This window comes from Chelonoidis abingdonii, chromosome 1 (genome assembly GCF_003597395.2).
Source record: "Chelonoidis abingdonii isolate Lonesome George chromosome 1, CheloAbing_2.0, whole genome shotgun sequence".
Lineage (NCBI taxonomy): Eukaryota > Metazoa > Chordata > Testudines > Testudinidae > Chelonoidis > Chelonoidis abingdonii.
In genome coordinates this window covers 264,718,074-264,743,630 of record NC_133769.1, presented here as the reverse complement: position 1 = coordinate 264,743,630, position 25,557 = coordinate 264,718,074, and the positions used below count along the sequence as shown (strand labels likewise).

The 25,557-nt window shown below is 41.3% G+C and overlaps 1 protein-coding gene across 1 annotated transcript in view; it reads right to left on the bottom strand.

Moving 5' to 3' along the window:
- NALF1 (NALCN channel auxiliary factor 1) overlaps positions 1-25,557 on the bottom strand; it is a 288,039-nt gene that overhangs the window by 146,442 nt on the left and 116,040 nt on the right. The gene's annotated exons all lie outside the window — the stretch shown is intronic.

The window sequence follows — 25,557 nt, the reverse complement described above, 5'->3', positions numbered from 1 at the left end:
GAAAAAAATTCAAAGAAAATTGATGCACAAAAGAAACAAACAGCTGAGAATAAACCAATGATGCATAATTCTAAAGGAACTCCAATTCACCACATATGCATGCACTCTCTAAATGTACTCTATAAAGTCCAGATTCAGGAAGATATTGATGCTTGAGCATAAAACTTTAGGCAAGTGAGTAGTCCCATTAGGAGGCACTGTACAATGCCTCGCACAAACTCTGACTAACGCCTCTAGGTGCAGCTGGAATTTAGACAATAAAATAAAATAATAAACATAAACTAATAGAAGTGATACAACGAGCAAGGGCAGATCTACACTTCAAATGACACAGTAGCACTGCCGCAGTGCTTCAGTGAAGACGCTACTACGCTGACGGGAGTGCTTCTCCTATCAAGGTATTTAATCCTCTCTGTGAGAGGCTGTAGCTATGTCAAGGACAAAAGCCCTCCCTTCGACGTAGTGCTGTCTACACCAGGGGTTAGGCCAGTATAATTGCGTCACTCAGGGATGTGGATTTTTCACACCCCTGAGTGACGTCGTTATGCCAGTGTACATTTATAGTATAGATTTGGCCTGAGATGCAAAAGAAAAGGCAATAGGAAAATAAGTTGCAGACCCCCACAACGCTCAGTGATAACCAGTACTATTATTATTTACTGTCAGCCCCTGACTAAAGCCAGGCCTACACGACAAATGTGCATCAGTATAACTACATTGCTCTCGGGTGTGAAAAATACAGGTCCCTGGGTGATGCAGTTATGCTGACCTATCTCCCAGCATAGACAGCACTATGTCAGTGGGAGAGCTTCTCCTGTCGACATAGCTACTGCCTCTCACAGAGGTGGATTAACTATACCAACAGGAGAAGCTCTCCTGTTGGCATAATAGCATCTTCACTGAAATGCTATAGGAGCACAGCACATAGCAATTTTCCTTTAAAAAGAAAGACGTTCTCTCTCTAAAGTTCACCTCATCTACTGGCATATTGTCAGAGAAGAGCTTTGTCATAATGTCAGGATAATGAAGTTTTTATATGACAGTTTAGCAATAGTAAAATCTACCAACTACATCATTTAATACACATATATAACTAAAGCTGAGCAAAAAAATGGCACTGCTATCTGTAAAGTCTAGGGAAAATCCTCTGTAGGTTCCTGACCAGGACCTTAGAATTACCAACACAACTATTCCTAGTTGTAAATTTGGCCCAGTGCATAGTGAGAGGACTTCAGAGTCTCAGTAAGGGAGAGTAGAAGATGGTGGCACTTGGAGTTCCATTAACATGAAACACTATACTAGCAAAATAACAAATATATATCTGCTTTTTTCTAGTCAAACATAGTAAACTTGCCTCAAATATACCACTTATTTTTCACAAAAACTGAAAGATTTTTTTTTTTTTTGGCATGCAACTGGAAAAAGTGTACTTGTTTACCAGGAAAGGAGAATTTTTTTGAACTTGCAAGAAAAAAAGTATAACTCATTTGGAACTTCATAAATTGGAACATATGCTGCAATTTCACTATCATGGGGGAGGAAGAAAATAAGTCTATTTTCCAGTGGCAGTCTATGACATCAGTTTATTTCCCAACTAAGAACATATGTCAATGTAAAAAAACTTTGTTTTTTTCCTGCAGAAAAATGGAATAAAATTATTTATTTCCACAAAAAGCTAAGTCAGCAACACACCACTGATATGATTTCATTACACAACAAAATGCAAGAAAAACAGATCTTTGCTGACTCCACTTTTAAAAAATACAAAATGAAAGAAAGAATCACAAGAAATCATAACTTTATTTCTATAAAATCAGCTCTAAAACATTCAGATCGTAAATATGAGCATTTGCTCATTGGTGCAGAGATTTGGTTAATTTTGAATTTTTAGATAATTTTCCATTTCAAAATTTTGTTGAATTCAACTCCATCCTTATTCATAGTATTATTTATATTTCCACTTTACACTTAAGTTTAGAGTTACAAGTTAATGTAAATAATAATATACATTGATTTAAATTGGCTTTCAGCGGGACCTCAGCTCATAGGACAATTAGGTGCTTCTGGGAATTTTACCCAATAGGTATGATTCTGCTTTCACAGCAGTTTTATATCAGCGTAAATTCTTGACATCTATGCTTCTGCTGCTCCTAATGTGACCATTCTGATTTACAATGGTGTGATCAAGAGTAGAATCAGATCCAGATTTCTTCACCTAAAATTCTGAACTAATGGATTGCAGTGTCAGAATTACCAGCTTGCTTGTTTGGTTTCCTGTTTTATTCTAAGTGTTTCATTACTAAATCCTCTTTCAGACATTGAACAGCCTAAGGTAAGGTAACAATTGATTTTAATTTTTATCAGGATACTCAGAAGACTAGTTCAATCAGATCACCAGATATGAAACTGTCAATCATTTACAATGGAAATGACACTCATGGCTGAAATACTTGTGCAATATTGCCGGTAGATAGTGACTATTCCTTCTGTTATGGCAAAATGAAACTGCACTTGCAAATAATTCATCACCAGCAAGTCATTCTCAAACAAAATAATTTATTAGGCAACATGCATCTTCAGATGACAGGTGCAACTGTCACTCCACAGGAAGACAAACAAAATGTTTCTTTATACTTTGGAGAATAACAGGAATACCAGGCTTTAAAAGGAGCAATTATTTCTTTTAATTTCATCTTCCATGAATCTATAAATCTGGTTCTATTGTGATTTAATTTGTATGCTTACACCTTGCTTCATGCTACTCAGTTTTCTAATATATTTTTAGAAATATAGCACCTAGTGCTCCGTTCCTTGCTCACACGAGCAAGTATAAACAAGTCATAGTTTGTACGAAATTTTAGTTTGTACTGACTGCTCTAGTGCTTTTTATGTAGCCTAGGCAAATATCTAGGTGAGCTGATGTACCTCCTGGAAGGTCAGTGCGTATCCCCTGGTTGAGAACCACTGATCTAAATAAGATAGGCTTTGCAATGCTGATCAGAAAAACACCTATCTTTACAAATCTAGGTCTTAATACTTACAGCTCAAGGCAGGTAGTACTATAGCACCTGAGACAGAACATGAAACTGTTGCTAAAACCAAAGAACATAAGAGTATTTTTTTTCTTTAAGTCACACTTCATCCACTCCCCCTCAAAAACTATCAAAATATATTCACAAAAGCTTTCACCACTCCCTGTCAGACATTTAAGGGCTGTAAATTAGTGTTTCAATTTGCATTTCCTCCTTCTGGGTTATAGCTGTGACTATCAAGCATCAGTACTATAAGCAGAAACAGTTAAGCAGATTGCCGTAGAGATTGCAGAAAAAAAGTCTCCAATGGATGTGAACATTAATAGCAGGTTTAGCTAAATAACAGAATCACTGAAGACAATACACAGATGCTTACTTCCCTACAGGCCCTGAAATCTCACTGCCTTGAGATGCTCCATCTTAATACTAATAGGGAATACTAGTCATAAAAACCTTGCAACGTAAACAATGTATAAAAGCACTTGCCACTAAAATGCCACCTCAAGTCTATTTTCTGTGTTTCCCTGCTTAAATTGCTGCATGATTGTTAAATTCACAAGAAATAAAACATAGATCAGAATACAATCATTTTGTTGGATTTAAAGAGTTCACAGAATTGTATTCACTCAAACGCTTTGAAGAGGATTTTGGAACTACTAGCCCAGATGCTACTCTCATTAAAGTCAATGACAAAAGTACCACTAATGGAAGCAGAATCACGTCCTCCAAGACTACTGTCAATTCACTGTAAGTCCAAAAAGATAAATACAACTTCACAATGTGCTGTGATCTAGATTTAGGTGGCAGGAACATTTGGGAAAGCCCATTTTTTTGCAGGTTTCTTTGTACAAATTGAATAAAATGCTCTGGGGAATTTGAATCTTGGACTTTTTAATCTTATCTTACAGTATGATATAAACAATCAATACACACAGCCAGCTGTCTCAAACAACTTACATTATTATACAGATTTGTCTATTTCAATCACATCGTAACGGACATGTTCCTGAATTGCTTTTATTTACTTCCCTTTTAGGAATGAGCTCTGTTTACTTCAAGGAAATACTGAGCAAGGTGTAAATGATCATCTTTTCTCTCGATAATTAGAGAACTTTCCCCAGACGTATCATGCTGGTGTTCGTGTTCAGGCTTTTATTTAATGGTTACCAGTAGACGTCAAGTACTTACATTGAATAGGACACAAATTAACCTTGTGGGAATATACTTAAATGGTTATGAAATTAACATATATATCCAACCAAATTTGAAAGTGAGAACCGACTGGCCTGCTGAAACATGTCTTAAGAGACACAGATCATATTTTTGACTACTGTATAAGCAATATGGTACAAAGGCAAAGAACTATTAGGGTATATCTACACTATGGGCATGACAGTACACATGTCTCTGCCATAATTCTGCCAATTGTCCACATCTGAACCCTAGAAGCACATGTCTGAGCAAAAGGTAAGTACACACCTCCGGCTGTGGTAGAGCTTTGTACCGATTCAAGTTTGCTGTGTGGACACAGGTTTAGAAAAGACAGGTGAATCATCCAGCTCTTTATAGAATCATAGAAATGCAGGGCTAAAAGGGACCTCAAGAAGTCATCAAGTCAAGCCCCCAGGATGAAATATACCTACCTAAACCACTGCTGACAGGTGTTTGTCCACCTGTTCTTAAAAATGATGAGGATTCTAAAACCTCCATTGGAAGCCTACTCTAGCCCTTCACTAGAAAGTTTTTCCTAATATGGAACCTAAATTTCTCTTGCTGCAAATGAAACCCATTTCTTCTTGTCCTATCTTCAATGGACATGTAGAACAGTTGACCACAGTCCTCTTTATCACAACCCTTAACATAATTGAAGACTTATCAGGTCATCCCTCAGTCTTCTTTTTTCAAAACTAAATTTGTAGTTTTTTAACCTTCCCTCATAGGCCTCGCCAGTTCTGAGTAGAGTGGGACAATTACTTCCCTTGTCTTTCATACAATGCTTATGTTAATGCATCGCAGAATGATTTTTAGCAACTGCATCACATTGTTGACTCATTCAATTTTTGACCCAGTATAACTCCCATATCCTTTTTAGCAATACCCAGTAACTGCTCATTTTGTATTTGTGCATTTGATTTTTCCTTCTTAAATGAAGTACTTTGGACTTAACCTTATTGATTTTCATCTTGTTGATTTCAGACCAATTCTCGAATTTGTTATGGTCATTTTGAATTCTAATCCTGTCCTGAAAATAGACAGCAATTCCTCCCAAGTTGGCATCACCTGAAAATTTTATAAGCACACTCTCCACTTCATTATCCAAGTCATTAATGAAAATATTGAATAGTACCAGACCCAGAACTAACCAATGTGGGGGGATACATCCTCCCAGTTTGACAGCAAACCACTGATAACTATTTTTGAATACCATCTTTCAACTGGTTGTGCACCCACCCCTCATTGCCCTAGTTTGATAATGAGAATGTCATGTGGGAGAGTATAAGACTTAGTAAAAATCAAGATATACCATGTCTGTTTCTCCCTGTCCCCTAGTCCAGAAACCCTGTCAGAGAAGGAAATTAGGTTGCTGCGACATGATTTGTTCTTGACAAATCCAGGGTGGCTATTCCTCATAAACCTATTAGTCTCTAGGTTTTTACAATTGATTGTTTTAATAATTTGTTTAGTATCTTTCCAGGTTTTGAAGTTAGACTGACTGGTTTATAATTCTCCTTAATTATCTTCTATAATTTCCCTTAATTATCTTCCTTATTTTTCCCGCTTTTTTGCTAGTGAGAACAGATGGCTCTGTGGTTAAAGTAGAGCCACAGAAGCCAGAGGTAGGGCCCAGTGCAGATACCAAATTTATATCCTCGGATATAAATTGGATATCTGAGGAGCTGCAGGGATCTACTGTGAATGGCAGCCGTGAAAGCACCAGGCTCAGTGGCAACTGTCCTTGGTCATGCTAGTCCAGGAGCTTGCAAGGCAGGATTGGGGGTGATACAGCCATTACGAAAGAGCAGACCGGGTGGGGCAGCAGCTCCTGCGAGCAGCGGCGCAACGTGTAGCTGCTTTCACCACTGCCATTCCTGGTAGATCCTGCAGCTTCTTGGATATCTGCTTTATATCCTCAAATATAAATTTAGTATCTATACAGGGCTCAAGCCAGAGGACCTCTGTTCTCATCCTGGGTATGCCACAGATATCTTGTCTAACCATTCACAAATCATATACTCAATTCCCTCAGGTGTGTACTTTAATTCTTAACCTAGTTCAGAACGATTTTTGAGTTTAATTCAGAAAGTTTGTAAAGGGATGTGAGATTCTCTGACAGAAAACACTATCAACCTGTCATATTGGAATAAATATATTTCTTTAAAAAATATTAAATACAGATGCTATTTATTTGTAACTAAACATATATACTGGACTTGATATAGCTCCCAAAAGGAAGTGAATAAATTCTGTAAAATCATATAAAAATGAAAATATTAAGCAGCAACCAATATATTCAAAATAACTAACAAAGCCATATTACAAAGTAAAGAGCTAGATATTGGAATTTTTAGGAAAAGAGAGACATCATTATGAGCAAGCCAATAACTTATTTTCTAATGGACATTAAAATGAAAGAGGTAATTTATTCTTCAGTGTTCTTGAGAACTTTGATTTCTCTCCCAGTAGAGAAAAACGCAGAAGGGACACTGGTTTAATATCTCTCACAGAATTCCCCTTTGTCACAGAAGAGACAGTGATTCACAGAGGCCACTATGCTAAGCAGAGAACCACCTAAGCTAGCAAATGGGGAGATACCAACCAGAGGGCTGTATGCAAAGCCCCACCCCTTTCTCAGATTTAGGCACCTATCTGTGCTAGTAATTCTCAGCTACGAATCATCTCCTGGAATTAGACACCTATGCCATTTTATTCAGAAGGCGATGGAGTCCCTCATATATTTGAGGCCAGTGAATAGGGTACTCAGCTGAGACGTGGGAGACATTGAGTTCAAATCCCCCTTTCCAGCTGAGGGGGAGATGTCATTAAAACAGGAATCTGCCTCTCTCAGTTGAGTGTTCCAACCATTGGACTCTGGGATATTATCATGTGGGGGGGGGGCGGTCCCTCAGTCTCTCCCGTTGAAACTGTTGCACGCTCAATAAATACTTCAAAAGTCACGCGGACCAGAGAAAGCACAAGCATAAGAATGACTCTGTAGTCCAGGCATTACAGCACTCACCCAGGAGCCAGTCCTCCAGCTCCAATGTCACTTTAGTTATCCAGAGTGCAACAGTTTCAACGGGAGAGATTAGGGGAACTCGCTACAGTAGAGTAACCCATAACCCATTGGTTAGAGTACCACCCTTAGAAGGGGCTGATCCTTGTTCAAATACCCTCTTTCTCTTAGCTGTAGAGGTGACTTGAACTAGGTGGGGTGTCTCCCACATCCCAGATGAGTACCCTAAGGTAAAAGGGAAGGCATTCCTTTCCTCTCTCTCCCACATCTGTTTTGTGTGAACTTGTCTGAGGAGCCCGATCCACTAGGCATGTTCAGAGGGCCTCCAGTTTGTGAATTGCTCTTAGTTTTAGGCAGGTGATAGGAGACCAGATGACTAGAGACAGGCAGCACTGCACATGCCCAAAAGCAGAAACATTGGTGCCTAGGGAACTTTCACTGCAAAAAATTCAGTGTTGAGTGATTCTAAGTGCCTACAGGGTTTGGCAGGAGTTTTGTGCACCACTGCAGTGCCAACGCTGGGATGTAGGCCCCTAAATCCCTGTTTTAGGAACTTAAGTCCGTTTGTGCATCCAGGTCTATATGTTACAGAAATTGAATAAACTACAGATCTAGACCCAAGGATTTCTGAACAGAGGAGTTCTGAGGTTAGGCCATTTTGAATATCTAGCTTCTCTAATTGTTATACACAGCTACCTCAGAGAGTAATACCCTCTGGGTAATGCTTCTACTGATGTAACAACTTGGGTGTTACTCAAGTAAACCTGATTTTGGCACCTACGTACAGTGAAGCAAATGGGTACCTAAATAACTACCCATTTCTAGTACATACATACTCATGTTGGAATCTTTTTAAGAAACTGAAGCATTTGAATATCAGACCAACTGATTTATCATGGAATCCAGTAGAAATGTATTAGATAATTGTGAATCTGACCATAATTCTGGTGATATTCTTTAGGCAATAGAAGCAGTTTCAATACTAGAGAGACTATACCTACAAGCATAATTCAAATCTTATGCGTAGAGGAAGGATGGTCGAGTAGTTAGTATTAATTTGGGACTGCAGAAATGGGTTCAATTCCATGATCTACTACAGACTTCTCGTTTGCCCTTTAGCAAGCCACCTACTCTGTTTATGCCTCAGTTCTCATCTGCTAAATGTGGATAATCACACTTTACTTCACAGGGGTCTTGGGAAGACATATAAATGAAAAATTGTGAGATGCTCAGATACTATGGAGTGGGAGCTTCAGATAGATGTGACTATCTAGATTGAGGCTTTCCAAAGAGTTTTTAAAAGTTTGTTTTATTGATAGTGAAATATTCCTGCAAATAGGTCCATATAGTTAACAATAATCATTAAATATTTCTATAACACTGTAATTTTGCACAGCACTCTACAGACAATAAAAAGACATAGTCTCGTCCCTGAAGAGTTTGCAACCTACATTAGTCAAACATAGAAACTGAAAATAAGAGGCAAAGGAGGTGGAAGGGAAAGGAGTGAAACAGATAAAGATGAGATAAATGATATGTGTAAGCAAATCTGATAAATTCCGCTAATTACCAAACAATCCTGTGTTGTGTTAGGAGGGGAGTAATAAGCGCAGGACCAACAGAATGTGCCAGAAATTAAAGTGAACCTGGATTTTGAGGAGGAGTGATGATGCTGATGCTCGGCACACTCTCAGAGGGTTATTTTTTCTTGACATAGTGAGGAGTCTAAAGAAATGCCATGAAGGCAAATGGCTGAGAGCCATAGGACAACAAAGAGAGAGAAGACGGGGCCAGAGTAGGAATGTTCCTTAAGAGCTAGATCAAGAAATTTGAACTTTATGAGGAAGATGAATTTGAGTCAATTTAAGGGGAGTAAAATGGAGAGAGTAAAGAGTCAGGTAGGCCAGAGAAGATTAAAGCAGCTCAGGTCAAAGATTATCATAGACTGAGGCAGGCTTTTGGCAGTGAGGATGGTGAGGAAGAGGACAGTTTTCAAATTGCTAGAGAGGGAGAAGTGACAAAACTTGGCAAGAGCCTGGATGTGAGCAAAGAATGACAGGGAGAAACCAAAGATAAACTCCTTATCTTCCCCTTGGGGATTAACTTTTCCCCTAGGTTAGTTTAAAGTAATGGCAAGATTATCCCAAGAGTATATATTAGAAAGACAAAAAGAGATGCTAGTTTGTAGAGAGTGTGAGAAGTCATTGTTACTGTCATGGAGTTTATACAACCTATTCATCTGATAGGTAAAGAAGGAGATGATGCTGGCACTAGGGAGAAAGATTCTATGTAGCTGGAACTAATTACAGCTGTCCCAAAGGGTGGTACCTCAGAAGGGTACCTCTGAATACCCACTGGCTGAAGGGAAATATGTTCATCTTGGAGAAAAGACTGATCTGAGCAGCCATGCTGTCCTTTGGGCTACTTTGAACACTTTCCACCTGCCCAGAGAAAGGCGTTCCAAGGCATGAAATAGACCTGGGACAGGCTTTGCTAAAGCTAGCCTGTCATAAACAGATTGTTAAGGGTTAATGTCTCTTTTACCTGTAAAGGGTTAACAAACAGGGAACCAAACACCTGACTAGAGGACCAATCAGGAGACAAGATACTTTTAAATCTGTGGTGGGGGGAAGCTTTTGTGTGGGTTCTTTGTCCGTTGTGTGTTCTTCTCTTGGGGGTCTGAGAGAGACCAGACATTACTACAGGCTCTCTAAGTTTGTGTTCAAATAGTAAGTAAGAACAGGCAATTTTAGTCTTTTTTTTATTGTTTGTCTCTATTTGAAAATGTGGATCTGGCTGGTTACCTTTTATATGTGTAGTTGCTGGGAGTATTTTGATTTGTATTGGTACTGCGGGGAAAGTTTCTTTCTGGTGTCTGTAAGCTATAGGACCCTGTAATATTTACATCTTGAAGTTACAGAGATAATTCTTTACTTTTTCCTTTCTTCTATTAAAAGATTTCTTTTTAGAGCCTCGATTGATTTTTTTTTCTTGTTTTCCGGCTTGTTTTATCCCAGTGGGATTGGGATAACTCACGCAGGACTGTGGGGGAATATCTGGGGGGGGAGAAAACCCCCCCCCCCCCCCCCCGGGGGGGGGGGGGGGGGTGGGGGGGGGGGGGGGGGAAAAAAAAAAAAAAAAATGAACTGGGGGGGGGGGGGGGGGGGGGGGGAAAAAAAAAAAAAAAAAAAGAAAAAAAAAAAAAAACAAAAGCAGGGGGGGGGGGGGGGGGGGGAGGGGGTGGGGGGGAGGGGGCAAATTGGTTTAGGAAAAACAACAGTTCTCTGATCTCTCTCTGTTTTTTCCTTGAATCTGTTGGCCTCCGATTTGTGGAAGTGGGAAGGGACATGCTTCTGGCTGTATCTGTGATTTAACGAAGTTTTGGATCAGATAGTCTCTCAGGATAGTCCAGGGAGAGAAAGTGCTGGGAGGAGGGAAAGAATGGGGGAATGGTTTTATTTCTCCCATCCGTTTTAAGAACCCAAGGGATTTGGGTTCTTGGGAGTCCCCAGGGAAGTGTTGGGTACGAGATACAGAGTGTCCAAAAACACTATATTTTTGGGTGGTGGCAGTGCTATCAGATCTAAGCTGGTAATTAAGCTTAGAGGATTTATGCTAGTATCTCATTTTCTGAACTCTAAGGTTCAGATCTGAGAAGGAATGCTATGACATAGCCAATCTATGATATTACTACAAACTATTAGTTTGGATGGTACCATGTTGTTTATAAGTTTCTCTTTTGGCTAAAATGGGTCCCTGATTTAGCTTTCCAACAGTTGGACAAGTGATCACCCCAGTCTGAATTCCATAGTGATTGAATAAAAATTGTTAGAATAAACAAATCAAACAAACAGTATTCAGAAACAGATACAACTTTTGTTGAAAACAATTTATTTTTACTGGAACACCTGCTAGAGAGAAAAGAAGTGATATAAGATGTTTAAACCTTTCTCATGAACAGCTCTAACAGTGCACACTCCTCATTTTTGTACACAGCAATGTCAGGAATGTGTATCTGACCAAGTCCAGGAGATAGACATAAACCCTTAACTTTCTGGTCCAGAGCCAAGAATGCTATTATCTATGCATGGGTGGCCAAACTTACTGACACTCTGAGCCACATCAGATAATCTTCAGACGTTCGAGAGCCACAAGACACCCACAACATTTACAAATACATTTTCAAAAATATTAACATCCTACTTACTGTCTCATGGCTAATTTCTGCTAGAGCTAGAGGCCTTGTGGGTCTCCCTCCTGGTCGTAAATCTTTGGAAATCTGGTTGATACATTGTCCAGGCTGTACAGAGGAGCTTGGTCAGATGTTAATTTGTAAGGACCACAGTATTTTGATTTTATAAGTACAGTACAGAGATTCACAGCAGTATGTTGTGCCAGAAATTGAAATGAGTCATATGCTAGTCTTCTTGAGTTGTGGATACCTTGTTCCTGGAACTTGCTTCTAGAACTCAATTGTAGACTGTGATTTATACATTATCTTTACAGCCCAGTCTTCCTGAGGTTCCAATAGTTCTATTTCTACAGTAGATGTTTCTGTAACCATGGTTTTGGGACTCGGACAGCTGTCACTGATCACATTAACCATGAATAGGTTTACAAGAAAGGTGAAGCAGGATCCCAGCTTCTGCATGTCTTCAAACCTGGCCTGAAAGTCATCAAGCAGTCCTTGTAATTTACTTCTGTATTCCTTGAGTTTTTTATTTCAGGGAATGTGTTTACTCTACTGTTGAGATGGGGGAAGTGGTTGAAGCCTCTTAACACTATGTCTTTTTGCAGACACTTTAACTTGTTCTAGAGGCTGAAGACTGTCTGAGTAAGTTAAGAAATAATCTTATCCTTTCTTTGGAGTACCAATTTGAGAGTTTGCAGATGTTGCATAATATGAGTGAAAAACATCAGTTCCTGCATCCATTGCTTATCTTTCAGTTGTGGATAGGACTTTTCCTTTTCTTCAACGAAAGCACTGATAGGCTGGAGCCTATTTAAGGCCTTGCGGGTTGATAACCACTTCACAATACAGTAGAAAGAGACTTTGTTAGTTTTGTCTTCCAGATCCAGCTCTTCAATGAAATTTTTGAACTGCTGATGAGTCTTCCCATTCAGGTGGATGAAAATGACAATTTCTTGGACTATTTTTGTAACATTTTCATAATTGAAACATCTGCCTGTGAGATGTTCATGATGGATGACAATAAACAGGGAGAAACTCTGGAAATTTGGGAACGCTTTTCAAGAGTTTGGTAAGGCCTACATTTTTTCTCCACCATGGCAAGTACTCCATCTGTTGCAACACTGATAAGATTATCCAGTGTACATTGGCATTTGTCAATGCTTGGTCAAGTGTGTTCTTTAAGTCAATACTAGCAAAGAAAAAAAATGAAACTATACCAGGGTTTCTGCTTGTGTAGGGAAAGCCCCTCATGGACTGGTGGGTTTACCTGCCCTCTCTGCAAGTCTGGCTGATTGTAGCTCCCACTGGCTGTAGATTGCTGCTCTGGAAGCAGCAGCCCATGGAAGCCACAACCAACCAAACCTACCAGCACAAGTGGTAACCCCTGTTTGAGAAACCCTGAGCTATACCTATCTCAAGGAACCGGAAGGGACCCTGCAAGGTCATTGAGTCCAGCCCCCTGCCTTCACCAGCAGGACCAAGTACTGATTTTGCCCCAGATCCCTAAGTGGCTCCCTCAAGGATTGAGCTTATAACCCTGGGTTTAGCAGCCCAATGCTCCAACCACTGAGCTATCCCTCCCTCCACTGCTAAGTGGGTTGTTTCTTTTAGAACTATTAAGTCCAACATTTCTTCTTTCACAATTACATCTGCGGAAACAGCAAACAAATATTGCTAGTTGTGGTTTATCTTGAATATTTGTAGATTCATCGACAGCTGAATGATAGAGAATTCTTTAGATCATTTTGCTTGTTGCTTGCAACATCAGCACTGATCTGGGAGATCCTCCTCTGCATAGTGTGGCACAAAATTGGAATTTGTTTTATTAGTCATTGAAGTTTTGTATTACTTTGATCTAAAATTGAAACCGCTTCTGCAATAGTCTTCTTAAATTCTCCATCAAAATACGGATGTTTAGCATGAGCAATATTACATACCATAACAAAATAGCTTCAGTCATTGTGTCACCTTCCTTATGAATGTGGAAAGTGGTGTCTGTTGACTGTTGAGGCATAATTTTAATGTGGTTAGCTTGTTTTTCCTTAATTCTGATCCAGAAGGGTACTTAGATGAAAAGTTATTGTGAGTTGTTTCGTAGTGACATTTCAAGTTGCTTGTTTTGTAGCAAAGCATTGCAGATTAGGCACAGAGGTTTGCCTCGTTTACTAGTAAATTCAAAAATCTTCCTCCCATTCTTGCTGAAAACTTGGGCTTTCTTCTTCATATTTGCATGTCTTACAGTTTGAAGATGTCATTGTCATCCACAAAATTAACGTAGGGTTAACACTTAATCTAAAACTATTCAAATGTGATTTATGAACAGTAAACACAGCCGGTAGCATGCAGCATCCAGGGAAATCACAGCACACGAGGTCTTCACAGCACTACAGTGACACCATTGCCTGTTAGAATGAACATGTACAGCTGAAGCCAAGGCCAAGGCCTAGGCACCACCTGCAGCCCCCAGTACCAGCTAGCCTCCTCCTGCACAGCTGAAGCCCTGAGAACTCCCTTGCTGCTTCTTGTAGGGATAAAGACTCAAGCATCAGCACTCCCACCCTTGCAGGGCTGAAGCTGTGAGCTCTGGCTCACCCCACTGCAGGGTGAAACCCTGAGCCTCTGCGCTGTCCTCCCCAGCACTGTGGGGTTGAAGCCATCAGCTCTGACTCACCCCGCTGTGGGGTGAAACTCTGAGCCCCTGTGCCTCCCCAGGGATGGAGCCATGAGCACCGGCTGATCCTGCTGCAGGGGGAGCCCCAAACCTCTGCGCCCTGCCACAGGGCTGGACCCACAAGCACCAGCTTGCCCCACTGCAGGGGGAAGTCCCAACCCTCAGTGCCCCCCACCTGTGGGGCTGAAGCTGCGTGCTCCACGAGGCGTAGCTGTCCTGTCAAAGAGCCGCATGCAGCTTGCGAGCCGCCGTTTGGCCACGCCTGATAGGCCTGATCAATTAAAAGATTCCCATTGACTTAAATGGCCATTAGATCAGGCCCTAAATCTGACTAATTTAAGTAAAAAGTGTATCAAGCTGACAGCTATTCTGACCAGCTATATTTGAGTCAATGGGTAGCATATTTTATGAAGACTGTGTGAGAAGACAGAGGCCAGGGACAATATTTTATAAAATGGGTGCTTAATGTTAGGCTCCTAATCCCAAATTTACACACCAAAATAAACAAACAGAGTTTCAGACATGCTGGGTGGTTGCTCGGAGCTGCGGTATGTGCTCAGCACTTTTGAAAGTCAGGCCACTTATTTAGGTGCCTAAATATTGTTTAAGGACCTAACTTTTAGCCATTTATTTTTGAAAACCTTAACCAAGATCAACAATTGTTCACTTGAAATGTTCTTCTTCTCTCATCCCTGGAGGCTGCCAATAATCAGAATGGAGTGTACCTTTCTTATGGCAGTTCAGAGGTAGGTCTTGTGCTCTTCTATAAACCTTATTTTTTACTCAATGCGTTCATTCGGTTAGGTCAAAAATTAGTCTGTTAGTACCCAGAAAGTGAAGCACAAAAATGGAATTAGTCAATTAAATTAGAAACAAGGAGAATTGGGATGTTTGTTGGTTGGCTTATTTTTTAAGTTTCCTACAGCACGTATAGGCCTCAAGGAATCATGATTTCATTCAATTCTGGCTCACTTCTTATTAACCTTGCCTGACATTCACAGCACTTGGATATAGGCAAGGAGAGTCAGAAAAGCACAATAAAAACAGGATCTGAAACTACATGTAAGTTCCTAAAGAACATCTTCAACATATAGTATTGCGAAGAACGTCAATGTCTGCCTTAGTAGAGAAACTGTAATTTCTGTCAGAGTAGCCTTTGTTATAAAGATATTTAAGCTAAAGTCCAAACAGCAGATTCATGTTATGTATTTACTTACACATCCTTTTACACTGAATAATATTCCAGCATAGTAGACTTTTGCAGATAATATTACCTGTGTTGCCTAAAAATAGTCTAAAGTCCTTATTAAGATCAGTTGAACAGCCCCCACCTCACACAAACCAACACTATTTTACAGGAAACTCACTAACTGAGAAGTTAAAATAAGAGTTCTTTTCTCAAATCCTTCAGCTTCCTCCCCACCCACAATTTGCTGTTTTTCACCACACCATGACTATTAGCTACTGCATTAATATCACTGACTGCATAGACACATTTCAATATGGCACTTCATTTAACATGTTTGTAGTTTTCCCACAGCAAGTCATTTCTGGAATCTTAATACCAGATTAAAGTGGAATGAGCTTGACATATTTTAGTTATGTAGAGAATGTGCACTGAAAAACACACAATGGCAAAAACACCTTGCATGAACAAATGTGGTGCAGCACTAAAATCAGCTTGTCATTCCAGCTAAGCAATGGAACGTAATGAGCCAATTCAAACACATTTCTGCTAATTTAGTTTTTGATTGTATGTGTTTAAAAAGGAGCCACATTTTAAGGAGACCAGAATTAAATAGGAGTTGGAATTCTCAGTTGTTCTACTAATGTAAGTTAATAGAGAGGAATGCTTTCCTTTTTGTTTTGTAGTAGAGGTAACAAAACAGAAAATTATGTCTTGGCTACATTATTGAAAAGGCCCAGTCAGACTGAACAAGTTCTGAAATATTGTTTTGGTTTGTTTAAGCCTATTAGCCTAATAAATAGCACAGAGAATAATATAGAGATATTTGTAAGAGGCTGGAGCATTTTGAAAGTGCTTAGAATGAAACCTGCACTAGTATTCTTGGAGGATATTGGGCATAAACAAATTATTTGCATTAGCAACTAGCCAACCCAGTGCCTTAAATTCACTTTTTTATGGATCAGTGCAGACTTATTAGGAGGACACTCCAGGAAGGGAAATTTACTCAACGTTTTGGAAGAGAGAGGAATTATGACTTAGCACTTTTGTTGATCTCCTTGGACTTTCCATTCTCCATGTTTTAAATATTTTGGCCTGGCACAGAATTAGCTTGGCAGCATTAGTGGAACTTTAGTGACTACCCTGAATCTGACTCTTGACAATGCAGTTTTACTCTATCTTTGTGGTAAATTTGAGTTAACTGCAAGGGTTTTTTTATGCTACACATGTCTCGGGGAAGTTCCTCTGCTGTGGCTCTTTGGTTCAGTTCAACTCTGATTGTAAAGGGCATGACTAACATGCCAGGCCCAGTGTGCTAGCTAGAGGAAGAGATTTCTTATGAATCCTGAAATGCAGACGTTTATAGTGCAGCAAGGAAGCCAAAGGTAAAGGACTAGGAAAGAATACAAACTGGGGCTGGAATTTTCATGTCAGCAGTTTCCTAAAGAACATCTTGAACATAATAGCAAGAATTGCCTGCCTTAGGGAAGAATGAGCTTTGGTTGGCCTATAAGGAAAAGGAACAGGGCAACTGTATGTCTCCCTCACTCTGCAGTTAGTTGTAGGCGACCTCTGATCAAAAGCTAGTGGCCACTTTCTTACCTCGCAAATTACTTGTCAGATTTGATTGAAGCGGGCTCTCCACTAACTGTACCCATTATCCAGAGCGTGTTTATATTCCTAAGCAAGGAGGCAATCTGTTCCTATTCTCTCAGTCTTTAGGATGCCTTACAGTTAGAACTGACTGAAAAATCAGAATTTCTGTCCCACAAGAAATTCCAATATTTTTACATTTATTTTCTTCCTGAATTGGGACAAAGTGTCAAAATGTCAAACATTTAGATTCAGAAATATCAAAATATTGACTTTGACACTTTTGATCTAAATGAACTGTGACATTCCTGCATCAAAATGATCCATTTCCAGTTGGTTCAACATTAAACTGCATCTCCCATGAGCCACTGCAGTTTAATGTTGAACCAACTAGAAATGGAATATTTTGATGCAGGAATTTGACTGCAGTGGCTCATGGGAGATGTAGTTTGGGTGCCTCATGCCTCCATTCTACCCTGTGGGTCAGGCTCTCAGGCCAAACTACACCTCCCATGATTTAACATGGTCATGGGACTCCCATGATGTGATAAGGTAGCTAAGCCAGAAGGGAGACCCAGGTTCATCATGGGATCGATAGCCTGGCCAGGGAGTCATGCCCATAGGGGACAATGGGGCTATGAGGAACCAGAACTACAACTCCCACTAGCCACTGCAGCAGATCAAGTGGGTACTGATTAACGTCAACTCAACTGAAGCAAAACTATTTCATTTTTTTCCAATGGAAAAATGAATTTTTTTTCCTGCAAAATCTAATTTTCTTCTGGAAAAATTTCAATTTTGCAGAAACCACATTTTCCCAGAAAATTTCTGACCAGTGCTACTTAGAGTGCACCAGAGAGAAAGAATTATGGTGCTTGTTAGGGCTGTTGCCAGGGAATTCATGCAGCTCTGCTGGGCCAGCCAGTGGACGGTGCTACTGGGACAGTTCAGCACTGCCCTTCAGGTGTTGGCAGTGGAAAACAGGATAAACAAGATTTTATATTCCAGATATTTCTAAATGTAAGAAACAGGCAGAAAAATAAAAGCTTTTCTCTTCGTTTGGTTTACTAGGAAACGAAAGATTGGGCCCTAGGAACACTTATCATGAAAAAAATATAAAATAAGACTAGATTGAGCTTTGTGCATGCCCTGTAAATCGTTACTGAACTGGGAAAAAATTCTGACTCAATCGTATTTAGAGTCATGAAGTTTAAGGCTTGAAGGGAGCACCAGATCATCTAGTCTGACCTCTGTATCCCATAGGGCTAGCCTGCTTGCTTGATTTATTACATCCTTTCTAAAGGTTTGTTGTTTGTTTTATTATAAAAAATAACAGCTTTATAGTTTTATAATAGAGTATTTTGGCAGTAATGCAAGGAACCTATAGGCCACATCCTGTATGACAAGCTAAAGCAAGTTAGCATGCCTATGTTTGTGACCTTTGGCATAGATAAGTTTATGAAGGGCAATCGGTAAACCACTTAACAGGTACATCATGAAGAACATGGAAATAACCACCAAACTTATTCAGGCCAGAAATAACAGAAGTGAGAATGAGTTAATGGTCATTAACACATATGACTATTCCTATGGAGTAAGCACTGCCCGATATAATGTGGGTAAGGGAATTAAGTTCAGACATAGCAGATTGGACACATCCTGCTGAGGCTCTATAAGAAGGGCAACCCACCATGTTTAGCTAGTTAGTTTTAGGTCAATTTTTCTTGGGTTTTCCTTGGCTTTGTTTTCTGGCTTTCTAGCTCCTCCTGAGTTTTTCATCTTCCACTCAGGCATTGAAGAACCTGGACCACTGGACTCTTTTGACATGCCAGAGATGAGGCTGGTCCTGTGTCTCTTACCAGCAGGTTCTCAAGGAAGGGTGCGAGTGATGTTAACTGAGGAAGTTTTACAGTAATTGATACTACATGTGCCTCTAGAACAGTACTATTGCTATTTTTAATTCTGGTTGATGGCTTTTCAATTTCATTACTTTTTCATTTATGTCAATCAAAGTCTCGAAGGCTGTATTATGTTCTTAGTGTGAATGTCTTTGTCATACATCCTGATGGATCCTTGCAAGACTCTTTGTAGCCTGATACTGGGACAAAAACCATATTATCCTCTGATTAGATCAGTTGGTGAGCCTATAACCTATATTATATAAACAATTTTAATTCCCTAAAATCAGGCAATACCTTCTGTATATCACAAGCTACTAATGCTAACCAGCACCCACACACTAAACCCAAAATCCCAAGTTAGACCAAAGTATTACTGCCCACCAGAGTCGAGACTATTGTTTGCAACTGTGACAGAACAGGAGGGACCGAGATGCATTACTTCCCAAGGCTCCTGCAATTGCAGGGAAATGATTGAGAGATACCCAGACAATCCTGGCAAATATGCTGCGGAGGAAGCTGAAATGCTAAAAGGTCTCTGCTAATCGCATGTGAGCAAGAACCAGCCAGCCAAGAACCTGAGAGAGAGAATGCTCAGAGCCACCACAGAGAACTGGCCAACCCTATCCAGTGTCCCGTCTCGAGCCAGGTCATCTTCTTCAGAGGAAGGAGACCAAAACACCCGCAGAATACACTGGGGTTGGCATACAATCTCCTCTTGACCCCTGCAGGTGGCCCAATGAAGCCTGAAGCATGAGCTTTTGTTTTCTTCCCAGCTTCCCACTTGTTCCAAGGTGGAAATAATTTACTATAGCACGTTACACTATGCAGTAATTCCCTACTCTCGCACAGCTCTGCTGGCCTGCATGATGACGGCAGAGTCAAAGCTCTGTTCATTCCCCATCCTTCTCTACCCTCACACTCAAAGTGTGAGTATGACCATGTAGAGCCTTCCCACACGGTCATGCCCAAACTCATGAACCAGGTGAACCTTTGCGCAGAGAGGTAAAGGGAGAACTTATGTTCCCTTTCTATACCCCACCCCCAATATTCTCCAATGCAGGGCTCAGTTATAAAGATAACCTATTTGGTCAATAGCCACATTTTAAACAACATTCAATATACGAATATCTGCTCTCTCTTTGTCTGGGATTACTATTCAATTAAATATTTCATAACTTAAACTTTCATTCTCTTCTCTTAATATTTTGCTCCTTTTTGGGGTTTATTAACTTTCTCCTTTCCACAATCTCATTATCTTTGACATTTATTCTTTTATTTCCTCTTTGTGGTTTTCTTGATTTCAGTATCAATTTTCTTTGACCTTCAGCAGACCTCATGAGTCACTTGTCTTTGTCTGCAGGACTTTTGGAGCTTTGCCTATTACATATTCAAAAACAATTAAACTAATCATGTTTTTAAAAAAGCTAGTTATATAGATTTACTGAAGTACAGCTGATAAAATGTTTAAAGCCTCCATTTAATGTACAATTGACTTTCCACCATAAAATCCATTCTTACCATTCCTACAGAAGTGCCTCGTAGTAATACAGCTATGGTATAATTAAGGGGAAGTCACGATTTACAGGTTTTTGTCTATTTCATTTTACTGCAATACATGTTCAGGTCTCGTCTCTGGCTTTAAGCCACTGCATACACTGGAAAATGGTGAGGAGTTCCTGTGAACCTGAGGGCAGGCCAGTGCCTCCAGGAGCGCACCGAGGCAGACATTTTAATCGTGTGTAGTAGGCACTTCGCCCTCCCCCATTCCCTCCACCCCACAAATAATTTAGTTCTTCTGGCTGGTGAAGAGAGGAGACAGGACCCTGCACAAGAATATACAAAGAATTTCTAGCACCCTCTTATCACCCTTCTCACTTTTACACCTGAGCAGAGGTAGGTCTGACAAAGCCCTCAATCTGGATAGTTAGTATGTGAGGTCACAGGCCAAGGATTGTTAACACTTCATTGAACTTGATTTGGTCATTTTTCAGGTTTACAAATGCAAAAAGAAAGCTCTCTCACAACACAAAACTCATTTCTGGCTTCTAACGCTTGTTGCTGAACTCTGCCAAAGAACTAAGGCCTGGATGTACAAAAGGAGTTAGGAGACTTAGTCCCTGTTTTAGGCACCTAAGTCCCAGTTTGGGGACCACTGTGCTGCACAAGGCATTCATTGAACATTGTAGGTGTCTAAAATAGCTCGACACCTAAGTTTTTGCAGTAGAAGTTCCCTAGATACCTATGTTTCTGCCTCTAAGCATGCACAACACTGCCCTACTCTAGTCACACAGATGTCTGTCTCTCACCTACACCCCAGTGTGATTTACAAACCAGGGGAAGATAGGTGATCAAACATCTAACTTGCATGTGGGGTCCCATCCAGTGGGGATGCTCAGAGGGTGCCTAACTAATCAGGCTGCTCAGACGAGTTCACACAAATCTGCAGAGGAAGCAGGGGGACAGTTACTGGAGCAGGGGGAGTGGATCCTGAGTCCCCAGCATCCTAGGTGAGTGTACTAACAACCAGGCTACAGTCACTTTCATGATTGTTCTGTCTTTCCTTCTTGTTCTCGATCCCTCTCCATCCCTCCCTCCCAAGTAACACTTCGTGTGTTTATCCAGAGTGCAACAGTTTCAACAGGAGAGACTGAGGGAGTCCTCACATCTCAGTTACCCATTGCCACATGGTTAGAGTACTCACCTGAGAGCTGGCAGATCCCTGTTCAAATCCCTTCTCCTCCTCAAGCAGAGGGAGAACTTGAACCAGGGATCCCCCACATCCCAGGTGAATACTCTAACCACTTGACTAAAAGCCATGACAGAGCTCCTCCAATCAACTTCTTGGTAAAACAGAGCAGGTGCCTGTCATAAACAGATAGTGGGAGTTAATAGAACAGAAGTACTTTATATCTCTTTTGACTGTAAAGGGTTAACAAGTCCAGTAAGCCTGGCTGTCACCTGATCAGAGGACCAATCAGGGGACAGGATACTTTCAAATCTTGAGGGAGGTTTACTGTTTTTCCTCTCTTTTAATTAAGTTTCTTGTTGTAAGAACTGATCGTTTTTATTCTGGCGTGAGGACCAGGAGCCGGGGTACGGATTCACCGGGAATTGGGGGGGAACGGAGGAAGCAGGAGAGAGGGCTAATTTCTTCTCTGTGTTAGGATACTGTTTTTCTCGGGAGAGGTTCTGGAAGGGGAGAGAGAGGAGGGGAAGGTGATTTTTTCCTTCTGTTCTAAAGATTCAAGGAGTTTTGAAATCACAGTAGATCTTCCAGGGTAACCAGGAGGGGAAGCCTGGAGAGGGGGAGGGTTTTACTTTCCTTGTGATGAAAGATCCAGAGGGTCTGGGTCTTGGGGTTCCCCGGGCAAGGTCTTGGGGGGACCAGAGTGTACCAGGCACTGGAATTCCTGGTTGGTGGCAGCACTACAGGTTCTAAGCTGGTAGTCAAGCTTAGAGGAATTCATGCTAGTACCCCATCTTTTGGACGCTAAGGTTCAGAGTGGGGAATTATACCATGACATGCCTAATTCCAGGAGAGGGTTCACAGCTGAGAACTGCTAGCAGACTTAGGCACCTCCTTGCAGCCTGTATTTAGGCATCTACATCCACGAGAGGGGAGGGGTTTAGCACATACCCCTCTTGACAGCATCTCCCACTGGCTAACTTAGGTTGCTCCCTTCCCACAGTGCTGGCTTTTGTGAACTGCAGTCTAATGTTGCCATCTTTTCCGCATTTAGGCAAGTAACTTGGGCTTTGTAAATCACAGAGATTTTCTAGCCCCCCCCAAACTTAGGCATTGTGATACTTAGCTTCACAATGCCAAACTCCTTTTGTGCATCCAGGCCTAAGTGCGTTTTGCTTTGTTCAGATTGCTAGTCACAATGGCTGAGTAATATAAACAGATAGCAATGCCAAAGGCATAGGCACAGTAATCTTTTCAATACAGAAGCAGATTCCACGAGTGAAATCCTGGCTAGGGTGACCAGATGTCCATTTTTAAATGGACAGTCCAATATTTAAGCTGTACTGCAGGTGTCCCAACTTTTTCCTAAAAACGATCAATTTGTCCCATATTTTCTGTCTCCTCCCAGTCAGTACTGGTGGATCCTGCTGCTGGGTGGATCCCTGCTCGCCAGCCGCCACCCCCCCACCAGTTGGGAGTTGGGGGCGGAGGGATCCAGTGGCAGACGATGGGCATGGGTGTACAAGCCTGGTGGTGGGGCAAAGGTTCAACTCATGGTGCTGGCTGCTCCTCCTGCTGGTCCATCAGTGCAGCCCCCGCTGCATTCCAGCTCTTGGCCAGCAGGGCCCTGCCCCCCATCCCATTTCCCGCAAGCACTGGCTGAGAGCTATGGTGGCTGGGGAGTGAGGCCAGGTGCCAGGCAGTGGCTGGTTATGTGTCACTTCTCCTGCCCACCCATCAGTCCTTTATATGCTCCCCCTCTCGCTGTCCTCTTCCTGCTTTGCCCCTTCATCTCCCCACCGCTCCTCCATATCTCCCCCAATGGAGCACATCCCGCTACCAGCACTGTGCAGAGAACCAGCCCCTGGTCGGAGTGCTCAGCTCATCAACAGCCTGGCCAGCAGGCTCTTTCCTTCCCCAGCTGTCTCTGAATGGGCTAGCACCCTGGGAAAGTCCAAGACCCTCGAGCTCAGAGCAGAGCACAGGCCAGGAGAAGCCGAGCCCTGTGTGTGCCAAAGCCCCACACAGCATTGGCATGGGAAGCCTCTCTGCCCCACAGTTAAGCTCTGGAGAGGGGAGGGAGCAATTTCCAGCTTGTTCGCACCCAAAACCTGCAGGTTCCACAGCAGCAGGGGCTTAGCACCGTCTTCACTTGCTCCCACAGCATCCTTGGTCCTTCCCCAAGGGAGCGTGGGGCTGCTCCATTCCCTAGGCACCCTCTGCTGCTGAGCTACCTCTCTGGCTGGGTTTGCTGAAGTCTCTGGTGCGCAATGCGTCCTTAGGCCTTAACCCCTTCCTGCCCATGCTGTAATCAGGGGACAGGAGGCAGCTGGGTTCTATCAGTGGCCAGCAGCAGCCTGGAGGTGTTAGCTGCCTTTTGACAGTGTGTGGGCAGGAAGGGACAAGCTGCTTCAGCCAGGGGTGGAGGGGGAGAAGATATGAGCTCTGCAATGACATGGGCCAGGTCATTACTCCCCCTCCTCATTCTGACTGGAAGCAGCTCCCATCCCTTGCCTCCCACAGAGTGTCAAAAAGTTGCTGCTGGCCACAATCTGGGGAGGAGAGGCATATGATACTGTGTGCCCTGCCACACACATTGCTACAAAGGGTCCTAGGGGCCCAGCCAGGCATGGAGGGCAGAGAGTGTCGGGCAGGGAGAGTTGGGTCAGTCAGTCACCCCCCTCGGTGAGAGAGGAGTACAGGAGTGTGTGTGTGTGTCACCTTTCCCCGTGTGTGTGTGTGGGAGGTATAGATGTGTATGTCACCCCTCCGCATGTGAACTCTAAAGTATTAAAGATAAGGTAAATAAAAAGAATCCAACTACACAGTATTTCTTTTTAACAGGGGCTCAGTCAACTTGATGTTAATTTGAACATTTGTACTGTGTCCCTTACTCACACTTAGTAGCATTTACTCATGTGAGTAGTCCCATGGAACTCAGTAGAACTACTCACAATGCAATATAATGCTCAACGTGAGCAGAGGCTGAAGAAGCAAACCCTCTGTTCTTTTTTCATTTCATTTCCTTTGTTGTCCTGCTGAATCTGGACCATAGAACTGAGTTAAAGACAGATACACAAACCCACTCCCCCCAAGCCTTATTGTGCCACTCATATCTAGTAGTACTTTGTCCCACGAGCAGCAACATAGATTTCAGTGCGCTATTTGAGTAGTAAGTTACACCCCATGAAAGGAAATGTCAGAATCTCGCTCATTTTTTTTTCAAAGTTACTCTACTGTATTTTATATGTGAGTAGTGAAGATGTCCTTCAATATACCACACTTTTTAAAATAAAATTATTGTTAATTTCACAGAAAACCCTATAATAATCTCCTTGAAACTCTTAAAGGAACTTTGTTTTCCTTTTAGACACCAGAAATCCGCTGGGAGCCACACTTTCCTCAGATTTCTTTTCAGTATGTTTGCATCTTAATGGATCAAAGATGACAAACTCTAGGCAAAGTGAAGCTTCAGATTACTGTGTAAAACAAAAAAAAGGGCTTTCAATTTGAATAAGAGCTTGAAAAATACAACATTGCAATGTATACGTCCAAATTACAATATTTATGTTGAAATCACAGTAGTTTTCTGTTTAATTGTTTTAAATTAAACTGTTATGAACATGTGGTTAATATTTTCCAAAAGGTGGTCCCTCTATTTGCACCCATAAAATTAGCACCAGAAATTCAATCATAGGTGCGAATTTGAGCATTTGCACCTTTAACCATTTCAAGTTAGGCATAAGTCATTTTGCTGAAGGTGAGATTACTCAGATTTACAATGGCAGTTCAGTTTACAGGCTTTACATTGAGAAACAATGTCTGGTTGAAAACACAAACAAAAATATTTAGAGCATTATTTTGAAAATTAAATTTTGTTAATTGTATTATAGCCATGAAAAGTTATGTCCATTGACTGCAGTTGGAGCAGGATTAGTCTTATAAAATTAATGGACTACAAATAGATTGTAAAAGCCTATGCATTTTTAATATTCTAAAAGAATATATGATACACTCACGACCCATTTTTCTGTACATTTTTCTGACAGGTGCTTCAGTTTT